General features: G+C 39.6%; 1 long non-coding RNA gene across 1 annotated transcript; it reads right to left on the bottom strand.

Moving 5' to 3' along the window:
* Positions 1-6,890: 6,890 nt before the first annotated feature.
* Positions 6,891-22,836, bottom strand: LOC120442976. The gene is made up of 3 exons (XR_005615034.1): positions 22,769-22,836; positions 9,566-9,674; positions 6,891-7,439 (listed from the first exon to the last, which is right to left on the bottom strand). It is a non-coding gene; the product is annotated as an uncharacterized LOC120442976 (long non-coding RNA).
* Between the last annotated feature and the right edge of the window lie 500 nt (positions 22,837-23,336).

Below are 23,336 nucleotides of genomic sequence, written 5' to 3'. Positions count from 1 at the left end.
CTGAGAATCTGAAGAAATATCTGTGTGCAATGGTCAAGGCCAGAAATCAGCGTTATATGATCTCTGGGCCCTCGGGTTTTCTCATGCAAAATAGAAGTCGAATGTGAACATGATCCCTGCTGTTGTCATAGACAGCAGTGTGTGTCATTTAAAATGGCCAAGCATAAAACTTCAACATATTGAAATGTCACACATCTAATTGGCTTTCCTTACATTATCAGATACTAGCAGCGGCAAAAAAATACGCCTGGAGAATTAAAGTGTTTCAAGTTTAAAGAATGATGTAGTCCAGCACAAGACGTATACAGTATACATACAGTGTCTACTGTAAACCAACCAAGTTTGTATGCTAGTATGTTAAAGAGTGCACTACAGCAGCAGTCCCCAACCCCTGGGCCACGAACCGGTACCGCTCCGTGAGTCGTTTGGTACCGGGCTGTGAGAGTTGAGGCTCGGGTGTGAAATTTATGGTTTTCAGGGATTTTATCGTTAACTCGGTTTTCCTGGGTCTTTTCCCGTGTTGTAGTTGTGTGTCTAATTTGAAAGAAATATTTACACGTTACCATAGCGACCAGAGAGCATTAAGGGGCAGAGAGGAGGATGTTACTCTCAGTGTTGTTGGTGCATTTCAGGAGGATGCTGCTAATAAAGTTACACAGTTACACAGTGAATTCACGTTTATTATTATATTTACAAAAAAACAAAGTTTGTCTTGGTTGTATCATTTTATTTTCTTGTATTTATCCGCGACACCGTAAAGGCCGGCCGGTGAAAATATTGTCTAACATTGAACCGGTCCATGGTTGGGGACCGCTGCACTACAGCACTGCTAAAATGTAGGCAACATCTGATGACATGAGATTGACAGTGAACAACTAACCCTAATCTTTATTCATTCAACTGCTGCACTGAGGTTAATAACGTCATATATTCACACTCATCAGCACCAACATCTGAGGTGAACATGTGGAAAATGTAAAGCAAATTTTAAAAAAAACACACTTGAAATAACCACAAATGCCACATGCTATCATAAAAGTTTAATGAAAGCAAAATGTTTTTTTAGGACCTTTGATTTTTTTAACTACCCAAAATAGTTCAAATATGTGTTTTAGTATCCTGGTAGCAGTGATGTATTGTCAATTCAAAGGGCATAGTTACATTTCAGGAACAGAACCTCAAATAGACTGAGCCAGGAGTGAATGAGAGCATGATGGCTGATGTTATTTGATGATAGTAACCTCTTTACCTTATAAACAAGACCTGCACCCTTGATGTGTGCTGCCCTGGTTGGATGATTTGGAGTGAGTGAAGTGAACAGAAAATGTTCCTTAGCTAAAATACTGGAAGCAAATGAGCTCAAACAGTCAGTGATCAAGTCCGCAACTCAGATTCTTATTGTGTTTACAAATGAGGACCATCTCAAGGACATGTTACCCATAACCAGCCTCTGCTGTGGGGTTTTTGTTCTGCAATGGGGAACATTCAGTGTTATGAGGAGGGTTTAGTTTATTAGATCCTGCTAAAACATATTTTTAAAGCTGTTAGAGTGGAATAGATACTCCATCAATATCAATATGTATATCAGTATTTTGCTAAATATTGGGCATGATAAGACATCACATATTGTTTTTATGTAGTGCTAAGTGCACATAGCCAAACCAAGGGGTACTTAGACTGGTTAGCAAAATCCCATAGACTGCAGGTTTCACCTCTCAGACATGGAGTCTACTTACATCTTTCATATACAGTCTACAGAGGTTCACCACTTGCACAAAGCGGTTACAGCCTGTGGCTACAGTTAGCCTGTCCCTACTGGAGTCTCACTATTGGAAAATAAACCAATTAGCAACAGTTGCTCATAACCTTTAATACAAACTGACCCCCTGTGACTTGTCTGTGAGCTGCGGGCAGTTCGTTTCAAGAGTGATTTGTGAGGCTATTTTGTTTCATCCAAAGAGGCAAAACAACACAGAGTAAAAGTCCCGAGAAGAGAATGTGTCCTTTATGTGTAACAGAAGTGTGCTTGTTTATTTATTCGTTTAATTTTCCTGCAACCGCCTTGTGATCTTTTAATCTTTTGTCTCCCTTGCAAGGGGACCGAAACGTGAAGAGGTAATCTCCGCATGCTCCTGCTGAAATTTGATTTTCTAACAGGGACGGCCTTCTCCAGAGGAGTTTCAAAGATAAGTTAGATTCAGTTTACGTTGTGCTAGGCGTTTCAGGCTATAATTGCAAGATCCTCAGGAGGACAGTGGTGCAAACATTTTGAAGGATTGTCTGAGGTCCACTTGATTTGGCTGTTTACTGAATTACTATCCAATATTTTTTTCCCTTTTGTTTTTTAGTGCAGAGAACTGTCTTAGTTGTAGGCAGAGGATCCCATTCAGTTGTGCAAACTTGGTTTAACTAACGATGTAAATAATAAGCTTTAAAAATGAAAACTAAATTAAAATCCCAAGTAAGCCTTCCAAACACAATTATGGGGCAAATCACAGATCTAATAGGATGCAAGAAATCCATAGTATCCATTATAATGTGGCATTAGGTATCTGAGCCAGAGAGGCATGTAGGAGTGAGCACTGTGAGCCTGCACTTCAAAACCCATCTTATCATCATCATCATCATCATCTTTTATTTATTTATATCTCATTTGACTGCGGTGCCCTAATCATAAGCACAGAGCCAGAAATAATCCACAGTGTGTCCTGAATGCAGAGTACGCTCCCTGATCCGCCTCTCACTTGGACAGGTCAAGTGGAGCGGGTGAACGAGAGGCCGGGGCTTTAATGAATGTGTAATCAACTTTGTTCAGCGAGCGCTCCTTAAACGAGCGCGCCACAGTGTCTCTCTCAACACACACTCAGAGCTCTCACGTGGCCATCGCTGATGAGAGCTGTAGCGATGGAGACAAAAAGATGCCTGCTTGTTGCTGAGGAGAGGCGCCTGGCAGGCTACACGGTAGGGTGAATGTCCTCATCAGCACCATCTCTTCCTGTGTTTCTAACCATCCCTCACTCTCCAATCATGCTAATTACAGCTACTACCTAAACACACACACAGACACACACACACATACTTTACAATGCAAATGGTTGTGAGACTCATCACTTAATGGGGGGAATAAAATAAAAAGAGTGACATGTGTGTATGCTCAAGTGTGTTTGCTCATGAAGGTGGGAGCAGATTGGTGTACTTATCTCCCATGGTGATCAAGGTGGTTTTGGGGGCTTTACATACAAGAAGCTTTACATTTACATATATATATATTAATCACACTGCACTTCATTATGATGAATCCTATCTGTAAGAATGTTTGCACAACCAGGGGAAATTATATCATAGTGGCAGGTGTGCCGGAATAAAAGAAGAAATCATCACATCTGGAAAGTTCAACCGGGATAAAATTTAAACCTGAGTAAAACTTCAGTGACCGCCTCTGCAGAGTCAGTGTTGAGACGTTTATTGCTGCTTTGAATTTTAGAGGTTTTCTCATATTGTACAAATGCCAACCTCTCCAGTGGTCTCTTGTGAATCTCCTTTTCAATGTGACACTTTGAGTACGAGCTGTAAAGAGAACTCACCTTGAACCGTGGCATAGTGATAACTGTGTGTGTGTTGTGTTGTAAAGTCATTTAACGCACCACAAAATGTACAGCGGAGCATTACAGCCGCATATGTTGTTGAACTGTGTCCGTGGAGGAGATGGGACTCTGGGGAAAGATGTGCTCTGTGTGTTACAGAACCAGCGCCTGTTACAATATAAATGGTCACATATCTTTCCCATGGTAAAAAAAGAGAAGCCAGGCTGTGTCTGAGAACTTATATCACCACTTTTGTGTAGCTACCACGTTGGTAAAATTTTGTTGAAGCCTGCGTGAGCCTTGTGCTGCTAAGTGTTCAGAGAGAGACAGACAACCACACACATCGCATCCACATCTACACCAAGTTCAGAGCCTCATTTTAAAAGTTAAACTGTACCATTTTTTTTTACCAGTTTTTCCAGCATTTACTTTTTCTGACAAACAAAAGGGTTTGAGGCTGGCTGTCCCGCACAGCATGGCAAAGAAGGATTAACACATTGTTGATGATGGCCTTTTTCTGATGAGCTGACATGACGAAAAAGCATCATGCTTTAAACTCCTGACGCAGTTTTACTTTGAGGGCAATTACATTCACATCCAATCAACTGAGAACTTTTGGCTTTTAGCTATTTGAATCACCCTCACCCTAAAGGGTACAAAACTACAATTTCTACTGCTACCCAGGGTTTTTCTTTTAATCTTCAAATTGCCTTAAAGCTGAAGGTCAGCGTTTTAGCATTAATGTAGAGCTAACTGCAAAGTGTGTGTGGAAAAAATACCTGATCAGGTATTTTTGGTCATATGTGACTGAAAACTGCACTTTTAACTGAGACATGCATTTGAAAAGTACAGTAAGTAGTGATATAGCACTTTTCAGACACAGCCATGTGTGACAGTCTGACTTTTACACTGTGTTGGTGTTTCCATCATGGTTTCGCTACTAAAAAAGACAGAAAACAAGTGTTTATCTTTTGTATGTGTTTTCAGTGCGAGTACTGCTCTAAGGTGACTGTGTATCTGTTACTGCCTAGTTTTAACTACCTTATGTTTAGTTACATTTAATGTGTAATATGCAGTAGGTGTTTTAAATCTGTGCTTTTGCCTAAATTTTGGTGTAAATTTTGATGTAAAGGGATAATTAAAGAATAAGTCATTGGGAATTTGTGGTCATTTCAAGCAGAAAAATGTGTAACCATATATGTGTGTGTGTGTGTGTGTGTGTGTGTGTGTGTGTGTGTGTGTGTGTGTCTTGACCTGCACTATGACAGCTTACAGATAAGACAGGGTGAGGAGGACAAAGAAGAAGAATGAGAAGCAGCAGAAACAACAGGCTCAGTGTGCTGTTGATGTCAGATAAAAACATGTCAGGTGCTGCACTGGACCTTCAGCAAGAGCACACTGCATGCATAATAAATCTCAGCTGAACTTTCAACCAGTAGCACTACCAATACTAATAATAACAGCACCAAGAGATTCCCTGTCATGCATGTGAGGCTGCAACATTAAATCTTATTATATAGTACGTAAGAAACCAATCCAGGGGAATTTTCATAGGTTTTGTAGCTTTTCCTACTGATAAAGACCTTTCCTCCATGGCTATTCATATTAATTGGAGATTATGTATCGGAATTTCAGGAGCAGGACCACGCCTCCAAAAACGCGAGACGAGAGTGAGACAGAGTAAGTGAGGGATGCTGAGGGCACGGCAAAAATTTCTGTACTTATTTTATTGTTGAATACCAGTTTGCTCAGTATACACCCTCTACTGGTTCTGCTAGTTCTGGGATCTGTGTGAATAGTGATTGTTTTCCTTGGAGTAATGAAATAGTAAGAAGCACTGTTTCCACTAGCTGCTACCATCTTCTCCTATCTCTGCTCCTCTTCACCACTACACTTACTGGACTGCCATTTTTTCCCTCAGCAGCTACTTAAGGACAGTACAGCAGTTTTCACCCAATCACTATCTTGTGATGAACAGTTTTCTTTCCCACACCAAGCACTTGGACGATTGTCCACCCTCACTAGGGATGGGTATCGTTTAGGTTTTATCCGATACCGGTGCCAAACCGGTACTTTTGAAACAGTGCCGGTGTTTAAACGGTGCTCAAACCGGTGCTTAAAGAATGGAGAACACAAAATTGGTCCAAAAACCTCATGTTCAGCTGTTCTTTTGTAAAAAGATAACAATGTTAGCCTTTTCTGCAGCTATAGGGCATATATGGTATCACTCTTGGCTGGAAGCAGTGCTTAAACAATGGAAAAAAAACACAAACTTTGTCCAAAAACCTCTCATGTTTCTGCCATCAAACAAGAAGACAGCCGCATGTAACTACGACGGTGTTTGCTAGTTCACCTTACATGCATTAATGTAATAATGTGGTTAGCCTACTCAACGTAAATTACACACGAACAACATGAAGCTACTCACGCAGAGAAGAACGGCTGCTGCTGCCATCATCATCCGTCATCATTTCTGCTACGCTGACAGGGCTAGGGGCCAGGACTCTCCTCTTCGGGTTTTTGGGGGATGTTGCTAACTCCGGGTCCGATAACAGGCACCACACCCGCAGTAGATGTGCTTGGTGTGAGGTCTCGCAGCAAGCTATCAAATACGGCGCATTTCGCGGCTTTTAAAATAACGCTATGCGTTGCCAGGTGTTTCATCGGATTCGATGAGTTACCTCATTTGCACAGTATCACAGTATTAGCTTAAAGCACTTGTTGCAGGCTGCTGAGTTTGCATCTTTTGCTGTGAAGTACAGCCAGACTTTTGACCGCTTCGCCTTGGGCATTTTTAATCTGTAGCTCTGCTCTAAAAGAACGTACGTACCTGGGCCCGCCTACTATCCTCGGAAACGTAAAATGATTGGCTAGAATCTAAAGTGTATCACAGCTCAGGAAAAAAAAGCACCGAAATAAAGCACCGAAATGTGCGCTGCTTTTCGGTCTGGTTACTACCGTTTATGTCAGAATCATGGCACCGGAAACCGGTACCCATCCCTAACCCTCACCCTCTAGACTTGCTCACATTACCCTTAATAATCCAGCCTAAAGTACACATCAGTTTCACTCAGCATCTCAACTCCTCTTTAAAGGCATGTGCTCGCTTTCAGGCACACATGCACTCTTGGAAAGCCTTCTTGCAGAGTGAGATCAAGTCTATGAATTTATGCATTTTGTGGCTTCGCTGAGGAAGTCATCCTGTCAAATTATGCATTTATTTTCTTAACACAGTATTTTTCACAAAGGCAGCTGTCACTGAAGAAGTTTTGCATTCGGAGTACCAGTGGATGCAACCTTTTCAAGCAGGCCAGGGGATATTTCATTTAACAATGTTCAGGCAAGGCACACACTTACAACAGAGTCAAACACACAGTGCATATAGCGTAGTATTAGATGGCTGTTAGTGTCGTAAATAGACTGCACTGACACAGTAACTAAGCTAACAAGCTACATTAACCATGAAGGCATGAGGTTTGTATTGATCTTTTCAAAGTCTCTGCATTCTGCCAAGGCTTCACTGAAGGACCCAAATGCAGGATACTGTCACAAGTTAACCAGTTAACAACTTTGATTAGTGTTTTTAGGCAAATCCCTAAAGTTCACAGGCAGCAGCAGTCTTCAGGTAAGTGTCTTTAGGTAGGTTACTAAACAGGAAACAGAGCTATTTTTCTTTTTCTCAAGAATGATTAATGTGGGAGCAAAGTTCAAATGAGCTTCCTTAGGTAAGTAATCTATCAGGGCAGAGCTCCAATGCTGAAAGCTTTAGGGCAGGTGAGTAGTGATGACATGTGGGGTGAGAGTGGGTCAGGCACACTTGGAGAAAGGTATTCTTCAGGCTTTCCTGCAGGATTCCTACAAGTATGGAGGAGATAGACAGGCTATTACAAAGCTGACAATACTTAGGCAAGCATGTAGAACAAGTAAAGCAGAGTCACAAGCATTCAGAGCTATGCTAAAATGTGTTTTCTACATGTGTAGAAACTTTGCTCACAACAATACATATAGTTTACATAGTTGGTAGCATGAAAATGAGATTTGCAACATCCCTAATGGTCATATAACCTTCTGAATTATTATGTGGTAACTTGTTGAAATTAGTTTGTATAGAATACTATATATAGGGTATGGCACCTACACCCACTGAGTTTAGAGCATTTGGGATATGTAATGTCTCCTGTGAAAGCCTGCAGCTCTTTAAGCAACAGTGATCGATGTTTATTGCAGGTTTTTATGGATTGAAGTGATGGTCACACAGATATACAGAAATAGTCATCTCTGAGCGCTGCCTGTGGCCTGGTAGAGAAACACAGCCAGTGTCTGATTTTTTAAAAAAGGTCATAATTATCACATCTGCTGCCAGCCTTTAAGAAGCTCAGTTCTGCACTGTGTCTGCTTCCTGTCATTTTCCAAACCAATGAAGGGAAATTCAACGAGGAAACATCTACAGTCTGTCAGTATAACCAGAAACTCCATGTGATGTTAAAGACAAACATCACTCCTGGTTTTAAGCAATATTTGAATTAGATTGTAATATAAATTTATCTCACGAAGTGCTGCTGGATGAATACAGATGGTAAATTCTACTTTTACATTTTTTAACATTTAATTTCTTAAATTAAAAAAAAAAAAAGAAAAAGGAAACAATAACAAATTAAATCAGTCACCTGGGCATAAAAAGAACTTTATCACAATGAGTCATAGATATGCAAAGCTAGTTGCACTGTAAAAGCATGCCAAAGTTATTTTAGTCAGCCAAATAATTATATAAATGTTCACTACAGTATGCCCAATTTTCTTGGCATCTGTCACAGCCACAAGGGAACACCAAGCTCAGCACAGCAGTAAGTTGCCACTGACAATAATACATTTACAGAGCAGTGCACTGATTTAACACTGGAATCTGATAACACTGTCAAACTGAATGGAGGTTGAAAAAAAGAACAGATCAAAGTCAATCCAGCATGGCAACCCTAGAACCGAAGAATAAAAGTCGCTGCAGCAGAACTACAGATACTTTTTTTTTTTAGAGATTGTAATCATCATCTTTCAAAAACTACCAACAGAAAGTTTCACAAAACTTAATGCACTAACAAACTGCGTAGACTCTATTAATAGCTTGTAAAACCACCTTTAGCAGCAATAATGTGAAATTTTCTGTATGAATTTATCAATGTTTCACATCATCATAGAGGAATTTTGTCAGTCTCTTTCTAACTTTGTTTTGCTTTGTTGAGTTTTGCGCACATCCATTTGTGCACAGCTCTCTTAAGGTCCCAACACAGCATTTTAATCAGTTTTCAGTCAATGCTACACCTTGTTTATTTTCTTTTTCTGCCATTCAGACAGATGGTTTCATATTTGACTCCAGAATAGAGGAGTTCATGGTCAACTCACTGACTCACAGCATTGCACAGAGTCCCGTGAAAACTTTCTTTTTCACACTACGGTAACTGCACTGATCCCAGACCATCTGTCAATGGGAGAAGCCTAAAGTTGAAAACAATCTAAGATCCAGCAGAAGATAAGGGCAGGAAGGCTCAACACAAAATACTTCAGGACATTCAGGAATACTTCTGTCCCTCTGACAGCAAACAAACCCAGCAGAAAGATCGGTGAGGTAAACTACAGGACAATAAGTTTGCCCAACAACAATGTCTAGAGACAATCAGTCAGAACCTTCAACTAAAAATCTGTCTTGGACACACGCAACTGTAAAGCAACTTACCGAAACCTTTATGTAAGGAACACAATAAGAACAGGTAAGGCGGTTACAGAAGCTATTTTTTGGTGTCTTTTCAACCCATGATTGCCAGGAGTTTGTGGATGAAAGATGAAGTTGTATGAGTTGTTCTCAGCTCTTACAGGTATCGTATAAAAGAAGAAATAAAGGTCATTTCTGGAGCTTGTGACTTCCTTTAAGTCCACTCTTATGCAATAATGGTTTCTAGCCTCATTAAAAAGAACATCCAGCCACGCACCCTGAAATCAGCAAGTACCCGCATCCCAGGGAGGGGCAGCAGCATCCAGTGGTAGTGAGGGGAAACCCCCTCCTCCATGACCAAGTCCCCCCAGACCCAGGCCTGGTAACTGTGAAACAATGTAAAAACATTTGCAAAAATTTGCAAAAAAAAAAAAAAAAAGCCAAATGGCAACAGTATTATACCTCTGTGGTAGAAACATTTAATTGTTGTAAATAAAGAAACAATACATAATTTTCATTGTCACACATAAATCACATATTTCTACTGTGAAAATATTTTCTTCCTGTATTCCTGATGAAAATATTGTAACAAGCAAAATTGGTTTCAATCTAAATTATGCATATTGCTGAATTATACCTTTAAATCATATGTATTTGAAACATACAGTGCAAAAATATTTGTTTTCTCATTCACTTCTCTTTTTGACAAACAAAAAATATGCTTCCAATGAACATATCTCTGCAATTTATTTATTTAAGCTCCTGCTGTCTTATTGGATGTGACACAACTCATCACCCTGCTGCCCGTCTAGGAGGAAATAGAGCTCCCCAGAAATGTAATTGAGATGGCAGTTTAGCTGTATGAGGTTAAGCGCTCTTGCTCAGGGTGATTATCACACTTCGGGGTCTCCATCGGTTCCTGGTGGCACCTTCAGCCAACAGCTCATTAAATCCTGAGTCTCTTTAACCATTCCTCTTTTACAGTTGGTGACATGTGTGTGTGTGTGTGTGTGTGTGTGTGTGTGTGTGTGTGTGTGTGGTCTTTGGTACACCTATTCCATCATCATCTGTTACATGTATTAAATCCTTTAAAATACAGAACTGCAAAAGTCTTGACTTTGTTCAAGGTATTTACTGAAACATGCAAAAATACAGTAAAGCAAAGTTATTTTGTTCTTCACTTTCTCGGGAGCTTGACATTTAATATTTGGTATGACCACCTTTGTTCTTCAAGACAGCCTGAAATCTCTTAGGAAGCGTTCCAGTAAAGTCTTTAATCAGTCTTATTAGTTCTCTGGGCTTCTTGAAAGACATTCAAAGCTCTTCTGTGTATGTTAGCTGCCTTTTTTTCTGTTCACTTAAGATAAAAAGATGCTTAAAGACACAATTTAAAATGTATTCTTTGCTAAGTTATGCACAGACACAACACTGGTTCATCCTTTGACTTAGTGTGTACCGTTTTTATGTTTGAATAATTCATAGCTCAGTGTTAAATGGCTTAACGAACAAAACAACCACATTCCTCTCAAAGTGGTCAGGTGAAAGACCAAAACTATTGCTCAAGACAAAATCTATGTTACAAGAACAAAATATGAACAAATAAGGGGCGGTTCAAGACTTTTTTCATGCATGTAGTTTTAGATAGCAGCATCTCAATCTAGTGAACTGGGCCCAGTACAACTTGTTTAATGTTAATATATTTATCATACTTTATATGACAGAGTAGATTTTTCTGCCAGTACTGAGTTTGGTTAGATTCATAAAATGTTAAAATAACAGGGGTACTCCTTTATGACGTCCTAAAATGAATATTTATGAGCTTGAAATGTTGACACAATGTCATGATCGGCGAGAGGAGGAGGACCCAAAGCAGACGCTGAAGTGTGAGTGAGGTGGAACAGAAGGCAAGCCGTTTATTGTGGCTGATAAAGAATACAAAACAAAGGGTGAGGCAAAACAATTCGACACTCAACCTAAACTGGGAAAACTAGAAAATAAACAAGACAACCTTAAACGTGAAAACCTGGGCTGGATACGAGGAAACCTGGAGACATGACAGAATGACAGCTAAACACATAAATACACGTGAGGGTGACGAGGAAAAAGGAAACACAGCTGGGATGAATGAACATAATGACAAGACAGGAGGAAGCAAAGTGGAAACACTGAACATGGGACGCAAGACTGTCAAATAAAACAGGAAACAATGGAATGCAAGACTGACACATGAGCTCGACACAGGAGTGGAGAGAGGGAGCAAGGGAACACGAGGGAACGTGACGGGCTCGGTAAACATGGATGAACATGATGAGGGGAACGTGATGAGGGAAAACAAGACACAAGGACGCGCGTCCTTGTGTCTTGTTTTCCCTCTTCTGTTCCCATATTCCCCTCATCATGTTCATAGACACACAGAGAGGGACGCAGAGGACAGAGACATAAGGGAACCTAATAAACAAAGAACTAAACAGAGAATAGAAGAAACTCAAAACCAACTAACTTTAAACTACTAATGAACCATAACACAAAATATCTTTAAAACACAGGAAACTCAAACAGCTGGGTCAAAAGGACCATGACACACAGTATATGATAAGTTTCCATGGTGATTAATGAGTCTTGTAATTAGTTTAAATCAGTTTGCCTGAAAGAAAACCATGTGTTAGCATTGTTGGGACTACAGTTGCGTTATGGAGTGGACTTACTTTACACAAAATAATTCTTCCAGACTGGAAAAAGCCTTCAAGCCAACAACTGCCATGTTCCACGTTGGCATTAAAAGTTACAGGTACACACTGTTGGCTGAATGCTGCTCTTTGCTAACTGGGGAGATAGCAGGTTTGTAATGGTCTGTGTATTTTACCAACTGGGCTGACTTGAGCTAGTTACTTGTGCAACTAAGGAAGTGTCTGGAACGTCTCACATTTTGTTTCTGACATGCTGTGATGAAGCAAAACATTTGCACAGACTTGGAATACATTAATTAACCGAGGGTGGCTGAATGACAGCGTGTCCTCACAAGTCTAAATTACAAATGTGGCGTGTGCATCTATTTCCATTTTGTGCATGAACATTTGCTCGGACCAACTTGAAAATCAGATGATGAATCTCAAGGGCTTTTCCCAGGCATAATACTTTTATTTATGGCTGTGCATTAACTCCAAGTGAGCTAATGCCCTTGAGTGACTGCATGTTTTCTCTGCCTGGTGTGTGTGAGAGCTAAAATAAGTGGTAGAGCGCTGAGTGTTGGAGGTGTCTCTCCAGAGAGAAACTGAAGGAATATCATTTCACTTCACTGTCAGCTGCATTGCAGAACATCCTGCTGAGGACATAATCGCATTCTAGCCAGGACACCTGCACACTGTCCCACCCTAGAGGCTGATGATCATTTACATACAATTTTGGTGATTTCTTAGGTTGATATTGGCATTTTTACTGCATATCAGTCTGGTAATGCACTCCACCTTCAACACGACAGAATCATTTCCTGAACAGAGAAAAAATTTCTTCAATCTGCTGCGTAACGTAATCGGCTTATAAAAAGAACGTGCACTATTAACTGTATAAGTAACTAATCATGCATTACTCTCAATGACTTCATACAGTATATCAATTTTTTGGCATAGCGCAATTTAATGCATCATGTGTGATCCTGCATTTGTGATGATTGCACCAGCAGCCACTTATCTTAATCTTTTTTGACAAGCATTCAAAATAAACACGTGAAATAAAGATAAATAACTTGACGTTGACCTTTTCTGTATTTGGACTACAAGTGCTTCATTTTTTTCAATTTTGCTGAAATTTGTTAATTAAATTAACTAAACTTTAACTCATATGACATCATTTCTTTTGAGTTAAGTGACTAGCTGAGTTTTTGCTCTTAATTTCCATTTGGTTTCTCTGAGCATTATATGGTCTGACCTTGTGGTGAATTGCTGGGACACCCGCTCCTGGGAAGAATTGCAAGGTGGTCACACTTGCCAATAATCATATGTAGTTAACTGCATTTGACTAGCAGCATATGGCTACTGCTTTTCCTCTTAAGTCCTATGGAAGCAGTAATGGTGTGTTTAGGTTTTCCACACACTGCTTCTGCATTTTGGCTTAATTTCTGTTGAATAAATGATGACATGGTGTAAAATCTCATATTACTGTTCATTAGAGATCATATTTACAAAATTTTAAGACCTGCTAAAAACTAGAAAAACTATTTTTATTATGTCCTGATATGTAAAGAACATTTATAGAGGGTGTACTTCCTTCCTGTATAGGGTATGAATATTTAAATATTTTTATGATTTCTTAAACTCAGTCAAATAAAAATGAGTCTGCAAGCTAAATATCACTCCAACTTATCCAACAGGGAACATTTTAATTAATCCTCATAACCTTTTGGTTTAGGACTTAGGAGAGATGTATATAAGGTCACTAATTATGAAATTCCAGTATTTCCTGTGGAAGTTTGACAACCACAAGCCTGCCAGTGACTCATTAAGTTTTTAGGCTGTATTTTAGTCCAAGAAACCTATTTTCAGGATCATGAAGAAGCACAGAAATGGCAACTGAAAGAGAAGTGGACTGGCACACACTAATTTGCATACAGGGGAAAAATATTCAAGATGGTTAGTGACATGGAAAGAGGGAAGGGGGAGCACTGAGGGCCATGATGTAAAGTCTGCATTCAGCACAGAGCCTGAGTTGTCTGGAATTCAGGGTCCCCAGATTACAGCACTGTGAATTTTACAGGCTCATTTGCAGTGAAAAATAGTGCAGATATAAACCAGGGGACAATAAAATAATAATAATGATTTGCAGCAAATGGAAAAACTTCAAAGATGAATTCTGAATGTAAAAAGGTCTGTGCACCTCTGTCACCCAAGGTCACACAAAATGTCCAGGGTCTGTGGTAGCCAGGTTTTCATGGGGTTTTAAATGAGGACTGAAAATGTGCTCCACTGCGTATCGTCTGCAAGCTCAGAGGCTGATGTCAGAAAAAATGGCACACTGAAAACAATCAACTCTGTGCAAATGTTTGCCCAGACACAAGCTTTGCAAGTATGACTTTTGTGACTGGTACATATTACAGGTCAACAATGATGATTCACATGCACATACAGATTCATTATTTTTTAGCGACAGGAAACAGTAAATCCTGTTTCTGAGGGTTAAACTAACTTTAAAAAATGTATATAAACAAAAAAAAGCATTTTTTAAGGTGTAAAATTTTGCCTGGTGTGAAATCATGAAATTATTTTTTGCTTTTACTTCAGTTTTCCTCCTTCCATTCAATAGATATAGAAATGCTGATAACATAACATTCTCAAACTTTAACCAACCTTCCTTAATTCAAGCCAACAGTCTTAAAAAGCCATGAAAACCACCCACAGTACAAATATGTGTCATGAGTCCAGTTTGTGTCACTGCTTAGGTGCAGGGGTATGTTTTCGCTCCCAATTTTTGTTCAAAGGCAAAATTAATCAAAAACTACAAGGCCGCGCTTTGTCGGAGGTTGAGCACCCATTCATATTTGGTGCAGATCCAAATCATTCCCACTAAAAATAACTAAAACGAAACAGCACATTTACCGCTGCAGAAAATCCACTCTCTGTGTGTCTGACAGGTTTCTCTTATTTTTCTTCTTTTCGCTCTGTGTTCTGTGCCCCGCTGTCCACGTCTCTTTCTCTTTGACTAAGTTGTGGTTTCCCTTGTTCCTTGTCTGCCTGCTTCTCTGCTAGCCTCCCTCCCTGACAATCCGCCATCCATGTACACTCTCTTCATCCCCACTCTGCACGGTTTTGCGAGCCACCAGGTTCCTTCAAGCTTTTCCCCTCACCTGCCATATCATCTCAAATGTACTTCCTAAGAAAAAGCAAACAAATCTTTCTTTTGCCTTTCAGCCCTTAGTCCATGCCTTTAATTTCAGTTTTGCCTGTTGATTTTAACTGAATGTCCCCCGGTTTTTGCCCTGCAGCAAGACTACAAAGAGCAGATTAATCCATTATCAGTCTGTCATTAAATGAAGAACTGTATAATTTGCGTAATCTTTAGAAAAATGCAATCCTCTGTGAAGTTTGATACCAAACGAAGCTTCTCAGAGTAAAGATGATCTCAGATACAACACAAAGTCCACTCTCAATCTCTATTTAAATATATATGTTAGATTTCAGAAGTTAAAACCTTCTAAGTGTGTGAAAAAATACAAAGTAACAGGTGTACAATAATAATGTAGCTATTGGGGAAAAAAAACTTTGGACACTGTAAGCATATGACTTCCTGAGGTCTCCTTTGACTAGACAGGGCTAGGTCAGCTCGTACTCTTTTGAATTTATGCTAAACTAGGCTTATTAGCCATAATTGTAGTGTCAGGATAGTGAAGTATTCTCATGTAACTCTCATCATGAAAATAAAAGGACTCAGAGTTTCAATTCAGCTCCTGGCTTTTGGTGAGAGTTCTGTCTGTTAATTGTAGCGTACCTGCTGACAATCTGTTTTTACATGAAAAAAAGAACACATTAAATACCTCATTATAAAAAAAAAAAAACTATATACATTAAATTGTTTTTGATAAAAGCTGGTGAAGGATTAGAGCAACCAGCAGCTCTCCCCTTGGTACGATTATACATTCATAAAAGTGCAATGAGTGAAGCCAAGCCAATTACATTAATCAAAAGCTTTCAGTGACTTCATGGAAATGCATCAGGCCTGCTAACGGTTTCCACTGTGACTAATGCAACAGAACTTAAATGTGCCTAAAATGAAGCCTCCCCTACTGCTGTCATTTAAAGTCCTTAGGTCTCATCTTGGGGTGATTCTTTTGTTCATTTACATGGTAATTCCAAGGATTATACAGTGCTCTACTGATGTGGAAAATGCACACGAACCAATTATATAAATTAGCTACCCAGCAGAAGCACCTCTTATGTCAAGCTCTGTGGTTTTATTGGCTTTTTCACTTTAACTTTACAATTCAAAGTGCTTTGATGAATTTTAAAACGAGGGAAATACAGTGTGTGCAGCTACAGTATGATTATTAATGTCAAATCTGGTGCCGCTGCAAAAACATAAATGGGGAAGACACTTCTTACTAACAGCAGATGTCAAATTCATACATTCAGAACTTTGGAGGTGAAAGAAGTCAACTAGCAGTAGAAACCATGTGGAAATATTCTTTCATTTTCTTATAAACTCTCAAAAACCTATTTGTTTAATTGTCATTCAGTTGGATTCTACCAAATGACCTCATTCCTCGGGGTAAAGTCCTGTTTATAAAATGTTCCACAGCCCAATGAAAAGTCTGATTGCATCGTGGAGAAATTCACAAAATGTGAATTGTATGAATACAATGCTTCCCAGCACTATATACCTATTTTTCCCTCTCTTGTCCCTTTCACTCAGTGAGATTGTGTCTTCCTGCTGATTTCTGGCTGGAGCAAGCATAAAGGGAGTAACGGTTTTTAAATGTAATTCCAAATGCAACATTTCTATCAGCTCAACAAACATCAGCAGTTGTCTTGTTTCATGCTCAAACATCCAGCTAAGGAAATCCCAACAACTTGATTCTGTTCATCTGAACATATTGTTTTCAGTGAGAAACATTTCATCTCACATCCAAGTTCCTTCTTCTGTCTGGCAAGACTTAAACTTAGTCAGATAATCACATAATATTTAAAGTTTCAAAAGAAACCAACAGAGTCCATCTGACTGAAGTCATGCAATATATTTGCTAATTCATAGATCAGCAGTCAACAGTGCTGTATTACTCCTCTGACAATGTGACTCAGACTTAGACATAAAGAAACAACAATAAATGTCTAATAAAACAGTGTCTCATTTACCCATGTTCCAATATGTGCTCATTATGTTTATGTTTAATTATCTTTATCAGTTTTGTTTATCGGCACCTGTGTCGCAATTACCCACATTATTAGAAGCACTTTATGGTAATAGCAGCTCATCATCAGACTTACTGACCCTTGCTTTTTCTCCTTATGATCCTCTTCTATATATCCACCATCATCCTGTCTGCGTCACTTGAAAGGATCCTTCCCTGTGCTTGCCCGCTGCTCTATTTTTCATTGAATGGAGTGAAAGAATATCCATCCTCTACTGCTTCTTTCATTCTGCCTTTGTTAATAAATCTCCTAAACTTGTGTCTGTGTCCAGTGTCTTCTTCTCAGCCCAGTATTTCTGGTTGACTACGAACAGTGCTGAGAGTTTGCCTTTAATGTTTTGTAGTCTGATGAGACCAAAATGTAACCGTGTGTGCAGAACTTCAAGCACCATGTCAGGCAAAGCCCAGGCACCCAGAAACATGAGCCTGATCAGGTGAATGGTGAAATTAGTAAAATACAGGGAGGTGATGATCTGCTAACTGAGAGTGGAGCCAAAAAGGTGTTTGTGTTTGTGTTTGGGGTGAGCGGCCCAGCCAAAGCTCTAACCCCATACAACATCTGTGGAGTGACAGGAAAATAGTAGCTGGGCCCAATAAAGACAGCAGATATAATGTGGACTGTAAGTAAGGCTAGTATATGTAAGCGTGGGTGTGAAAGATGTTCAAAATCTCTCGTTAAACTCTAATACAAATCATATAAAAGAATGTCTGGGAACAGTGAATGATTGAGGGAAGATCTTATTCATGATATGGGTCATTTACAGTAACAAGTGGGTTTCAGTCTGAACAAGAGGTGCTTTTCTGACACCACAAAGAAACAAGAGATTGCTAAGATGTCAGTATAGGGCCTATGAAGTGCTTCAACATCGTCTGAATCATCCTTCCTGAAGCAGACAATCTGACAAGCATGCCCACTTTATATAGCAATTGGTCAGACATCCAAAGGGCCAAACTGAATAGCTTTGGTTTTTCATTCTTCAAGCTGCAACCTTTGCCGACAGCCGAGCACATCATAAAAGTGACTTTCTTAAAGTGTCTGACACACAAACAAATACACGGCAAGCCACAGATTTCAAGGAGGGAAGTAGAGACAGCCTTTCAGTCATTCAGAGTCAATGACGGCCAATCTTTCTAGACAAACTGTAGAACACGCACGCAATGTTCTTTTGAAATGCACTGAGGCCTTTACAAGAAACCACAATCAATTAACAGAACAGGAAACTTTAAAATCTCTATAGAGTTATTTGCATTTTTAACTGTGACCTTAGGCTGCAGGATGTAAAAGATTAATGCAGCCAGATGTCACCATATTTGAGTCACTGGTATGATTATGCAGTGCAAAGCAGAGGGAAGTACAAATATACCACTCTGCATATGATCATTTTAATCATAGATTGGATTTGTTTATGATGTGTTGTAAAACATGCTGCAAAACAAATGAAGTGATACTAACACATGTTGCATGAAAATACTGGGGAGTTGTGTGCAGGATAAACAGGTTAGTTTGCATTAATGTGGTGAATTCAGAGTAAAGCTCTGTGTTGAACTGCTGCGCAGTGCTAGGTTAGATCAAGTATATCAGAGATGAATTTGCACCTAAGCTGATGATGCTTAGATTAACTCACTGAATTCCAGCTTCATACCAACTGCATATTGTCCTGTATAAAGACAGTATAAACAGCGTGGTGTCAGTGTAGGGGATGGAAATCAGCCAAGATAGCTGTGAAACATCTGCATACATCTGGCTGAATTCAGTAGTGTTAAGGTCAGCTGATCACAACATATACACTAAGAAAACCTACTGAAGCTCACGTTAGAAATGATTTTTTTTTTCCCCCACGTGGAGCCATTATGCAAATCTTAGGGGTCACCCACCTCCTGAATCCCACTGTAACCCCTGCCTGTTCTCATTTTACTGTTTAGTTGTGGAGGCAAAGTACCATGTAGACAACAGACAATAGTTATTTTTTAAATTATCTTTCACTGCAGATGTCCTATATAACAAATTAAAGCTAAGTACATTCATTAGAATCAGAATTTAGATTTGAATAACATTTATATTCTCATTTACAAACATTATTTTATTATTATATTAATATTCTACAAGGTTCTGTTACCTTTGTACAAAAATGGTTAGAATTGTCCTCAAAGAGCTACTATTGCTTTCTTACTTTGAGTACATTGCGGAGCCTATACTTTTTCACTCTTACCTCAGTAAAGAAGTCGTCAACTTTTACTGGACTATTTTTTAACACAGGTATCTGTACTTCTACTTAAGTACAGAATGTCTGTACTTTTGCCACATCTGGTGCTAAGTTACCAGCTACAACTAGCTAGCTTAGTTAGCAAGTGCAAAGCACTGACAAGGATACCTGCTAGTGTAACAGCAGTCTGGCGAGGAAGGAGTGGCTAGCAGGTCCAGTGGGCATGTGGTGTGGAGGGAGGCTGGCCGGATAACTTGAAGCCAGTCAGTTAAATCAAACAACAGACCTTCATTTGCTGTCAGCCATATAAGCCAGGTCTCCACGGCTCTACTCAGTCGGTACTTACATGCGTGGAGATCGGTAGTCGCCGGCGCCAGCCCGTTACAACGGTAAGGTTTCTCCTGAGAACAGAACATGAGCAGCATTGAATGGCTGCCGCTAGAATCACGCACCCACTAGGAGACTCCCACAACTACTACAATAGTAGGGCAACCCCCCAGTGGTGCTATAATACAATAAGGGTTGTTACACCAGTCGGGAAAAAGTAACAAATAAAGTAACAAATAAAATATGAGAAATTCTTAACAAAACTGGAGCTAAACACTGTTTGGAGGGGTTGCCAAATTATCTGTCAGATATTTACACTGAACATTTTTCCAAAAGGCAACAATAGTACAAACAACTTAAGGTGTCCGATTAACAGACTTGAATAAGCAAAGGTGAAGCCCAGTACACAGCAGCTGGCTGCAGTACCAATGCTGATTATAAATCTTAGAATCTTCAAAGAATTGACTGCTTTTCTGATAGAACTATGGAATTATCGAAAATAAAAACTAGATTTGTACAAAAACACAAAAAAATTTTTTTGGGGGGGATGCAATAAATAAAACAACTAAGATTGTGAGCATGGTCAACACAGAGTGCAGTTGTCTATGTGTATCCAAAGGGGTCACCGTGGTCACTGGCTGTATAGCAAGTTGACTATCACATTTGTCAACACTGATTGCATTCATGATTATGAAAGGTCAGTGGAGTTTACATGAGCATTTCCCAGAACTCTGAGCTAAACTGTTTGTGACAGTTTGACTACAAACCTTTTGATAAATATTACAGCTGGAGCTGCATAAGCTGACCTGAACCCTCCCTAGGCTGCTGGGTGACTGGCATTAGATTTATTTAAAATATGTGCAGCAGGTACCATTTTCTGGGATGTACATGAGTTATAATCAGTTCAGGTCTGTCAGTTATGTCTACCCCAAGACAGCCAATAATAGCAGTGACTGGCTGAAGGGAAACTTGAAGCAAAGAAGGAATTTCACTTATAAAAGCAAAGACTGACATGCTGTGTCAATATGTCCCTCAAAGTTTGACAGTGAGCATGTTAGTGATTATACTGGTCACTTTCAAAGGAATCACTCACATAGATTTGCTGAAGCCACAAATAAAAACATGACGCCACTCAAGGACTCAATTTCCAATTGACAGCTGATCTTCGGGCAAGCAGGCGTTCACCTGTCTAGTGCATACATGATGTAAGTGTTGGCAGAAATTACTTAGATTGCCATCCCATTAAATCTCAGATCGCTGCAGTAGGTCCAACAAGTTTTGGAGAAAGTTTTTCTTTACTGGAGATCAATACAGAGACGGCACAGAGTGAGGAAAAGATCAAGGAGGAGATGATGCTGACGATCAGCGTTAAGAGCATAGCTTGTGGGAGGGCATACAGAGGTAAAGACCCTGATCCCGATTATAAAAGGCCAGCTGGGAAGTTGTTCAGAGTGAATGAGTAGAGATCGTTCAGACAGGCAGTGTTAATCAGCTCCAGTTTTCAGAAAAACGGCGACCTGAGAGCTATGCTCCTCTCCTTTGATTCAGGAGAAGATGATGCTCGATGCTGCTTCTGCTGACCTTCATCTTTAAGAAAACTTACCCACATTCCTTTTGATTGATATTTCTTTCTTGCATACTTCAACACTGCACAGATATAGTTTTCCTCTGATTTAATACTATTGGTGTCCAAAGTTAATCATGCAGTCACAGTGTAGACAGATAAGAATTTATCTCGTCAGCATGTACTGATCAGAGTAGCTCATCAGGCTACAGTAGATCAGTTTAATGACCTGCTGTAGCCTCTTTGCTTTGAAAAAGTGTTTCTTTTTACAGAAACCGAAGATTTGATTCACTGGATATGAAATTCTGCTCTTGGGTTCAAGAACTCTTTACATAATATTAACATTCATTAAATATTTTCATGAACCTTGGCAATATATGTTTATTATACTATATAATAATTAAAAGAAAATGTTAGATTTAAGTGAGCTTGAGTTACCCAAATGCAGACTCCAAGAAGCAGGCAGTTGATTCACAAAATCAATAAACCTTTTAATGAGTTTGATGTAAAGTCCAAAAATTCACAAGATTCACACAGTAAGTTCACAAGACTGAAGAAGTCACTTGGATGAATGATGAAACACTTCTCCCACTGAAAGTGGAACGTCCCGATGAACAGAATCAGCTTTCTGAGTAAATCCATGAGGGAAAACCAAATTATATCCAGTCACAATTAAAAATGGGGAAGAAACACAACCACGACCAGGGACAAAGGGAATACTGAAGCGAACATTTAGCTAGATTGCAAGGTGGTGTCAGGGGAGAATATAGCTAGGCAGCATTGCTTGGTAGTTGGTAGGGTGACTTTGGGGGGAAAAAAAGAAAGGGAAAGGAGTGAAGGTGAAGCCAAGGATTAGATGGTTTAAGTTGAATAAGGAAGAAGGTTGCACAGAGCTGTGATACTCTCTGCCAAGAAGGTGTTCGGCATATCCTCTGGACAGAAGGAAAGAGGACAAGAGAACTTTCAAAGGAAGTATTTGAGGTGGGATAATTTGGTAGATGAAGAACGTAGACAGGAGTAGTGCAAGGGCACAACAACAACAAGAAGGTGTGGGCCTATAACAACTTAAAAATGTTTCCTCTGGCCTCAGGTGCTCCCTCTGATCCTCTTCTGGATCAGCCACTGAGCTTTTTTATAAGAGCCCTCTCAGACTGGGCTCCCCTCTAGAGAATAAAACTACACAGGGGCTAGAGTTTTGAGCTCATCAGACCAAACATTGTATAGTAAGTAGTCTGCCCTACTGTGCACTTCTTCAGATAAGAAAGATAAGAAATACTTTACTTACTGTAGATTTGTTAAAAAAATACAATTGTATAATAACAAACATATAACAAATTTAAATAAGTATATTAGGATAGAGCTCAGTAAAGTAATAATAAGTATGATTGGCAGAATCTGTCACAGGGTATAAGGCAGGGTACACCCTCGACAGGTTGTTAGTCTGACATAGAGAGAAAGACTCTGACAACAAATTTAGAATCACAAAATTACCTAACAAGCATGTCATGCCTGTGGGAGGAAGTTAGAGTGCCCACAGAGAGCCCACTCAGGTGCAGGAGAACATGCAAACTTCACACAGACCCCATCAGACTGGTAGTTTCCAACCCAGAACTTTTTTCCTGTGAGGAAACAGTGTCAGCAAAGTGTTATGGGTTAGGATACACATGCTGAAAAGGCAAAAAGACAAACCACAAACATAGTGTTGTCTCGCTGCCAAATAACTATTACACATCTGAGCATATGTGTATACATATGTATCAAACATGTATTGTCACATACCATTAGATAAGTCTATGAATTTGGTTGCTGATCAGAAGCAAATGCTTCATCATATCTCAGTAAGAGTACAAATGATTGTGACAGCACAGTGTTGTTTGAGCAGTGTATTCAGTCATTTTTAATTTTCCGAGCCCCTGTTTTCCCTCTAAGGGCTCTGTGACGCAAAACACCGAACTAATCAACGCAAGAGCAAACAATCATAGGGCATGAAAAAATGTTCTTTATTATAAAGTGGCTGCGGTTTACTTGCCAACTCCAACTGGCAGCTGGAGAGTTAAGC

This window comes from Oreochromis aureus, linkage group 12 (genome assembly GCF_013358895.1).
Source record: "Oreochromis aureus strain Israel breed Guangdong linkage group 12, ZZ_aureus, whole genome shotgun sequence".
NCBI classification, from domain to species: domain Eukaryota; kingdom Metazoa; phylum Chordata; class Actinopteri; order Cichliformes; family Cichlidae; genus Oreochromis; species Oreochromis aureus.
Note: the sequence above shows the minus strand (reverse complement) of the source record. Positions and strands in the feature narration are given on the sequence as shown.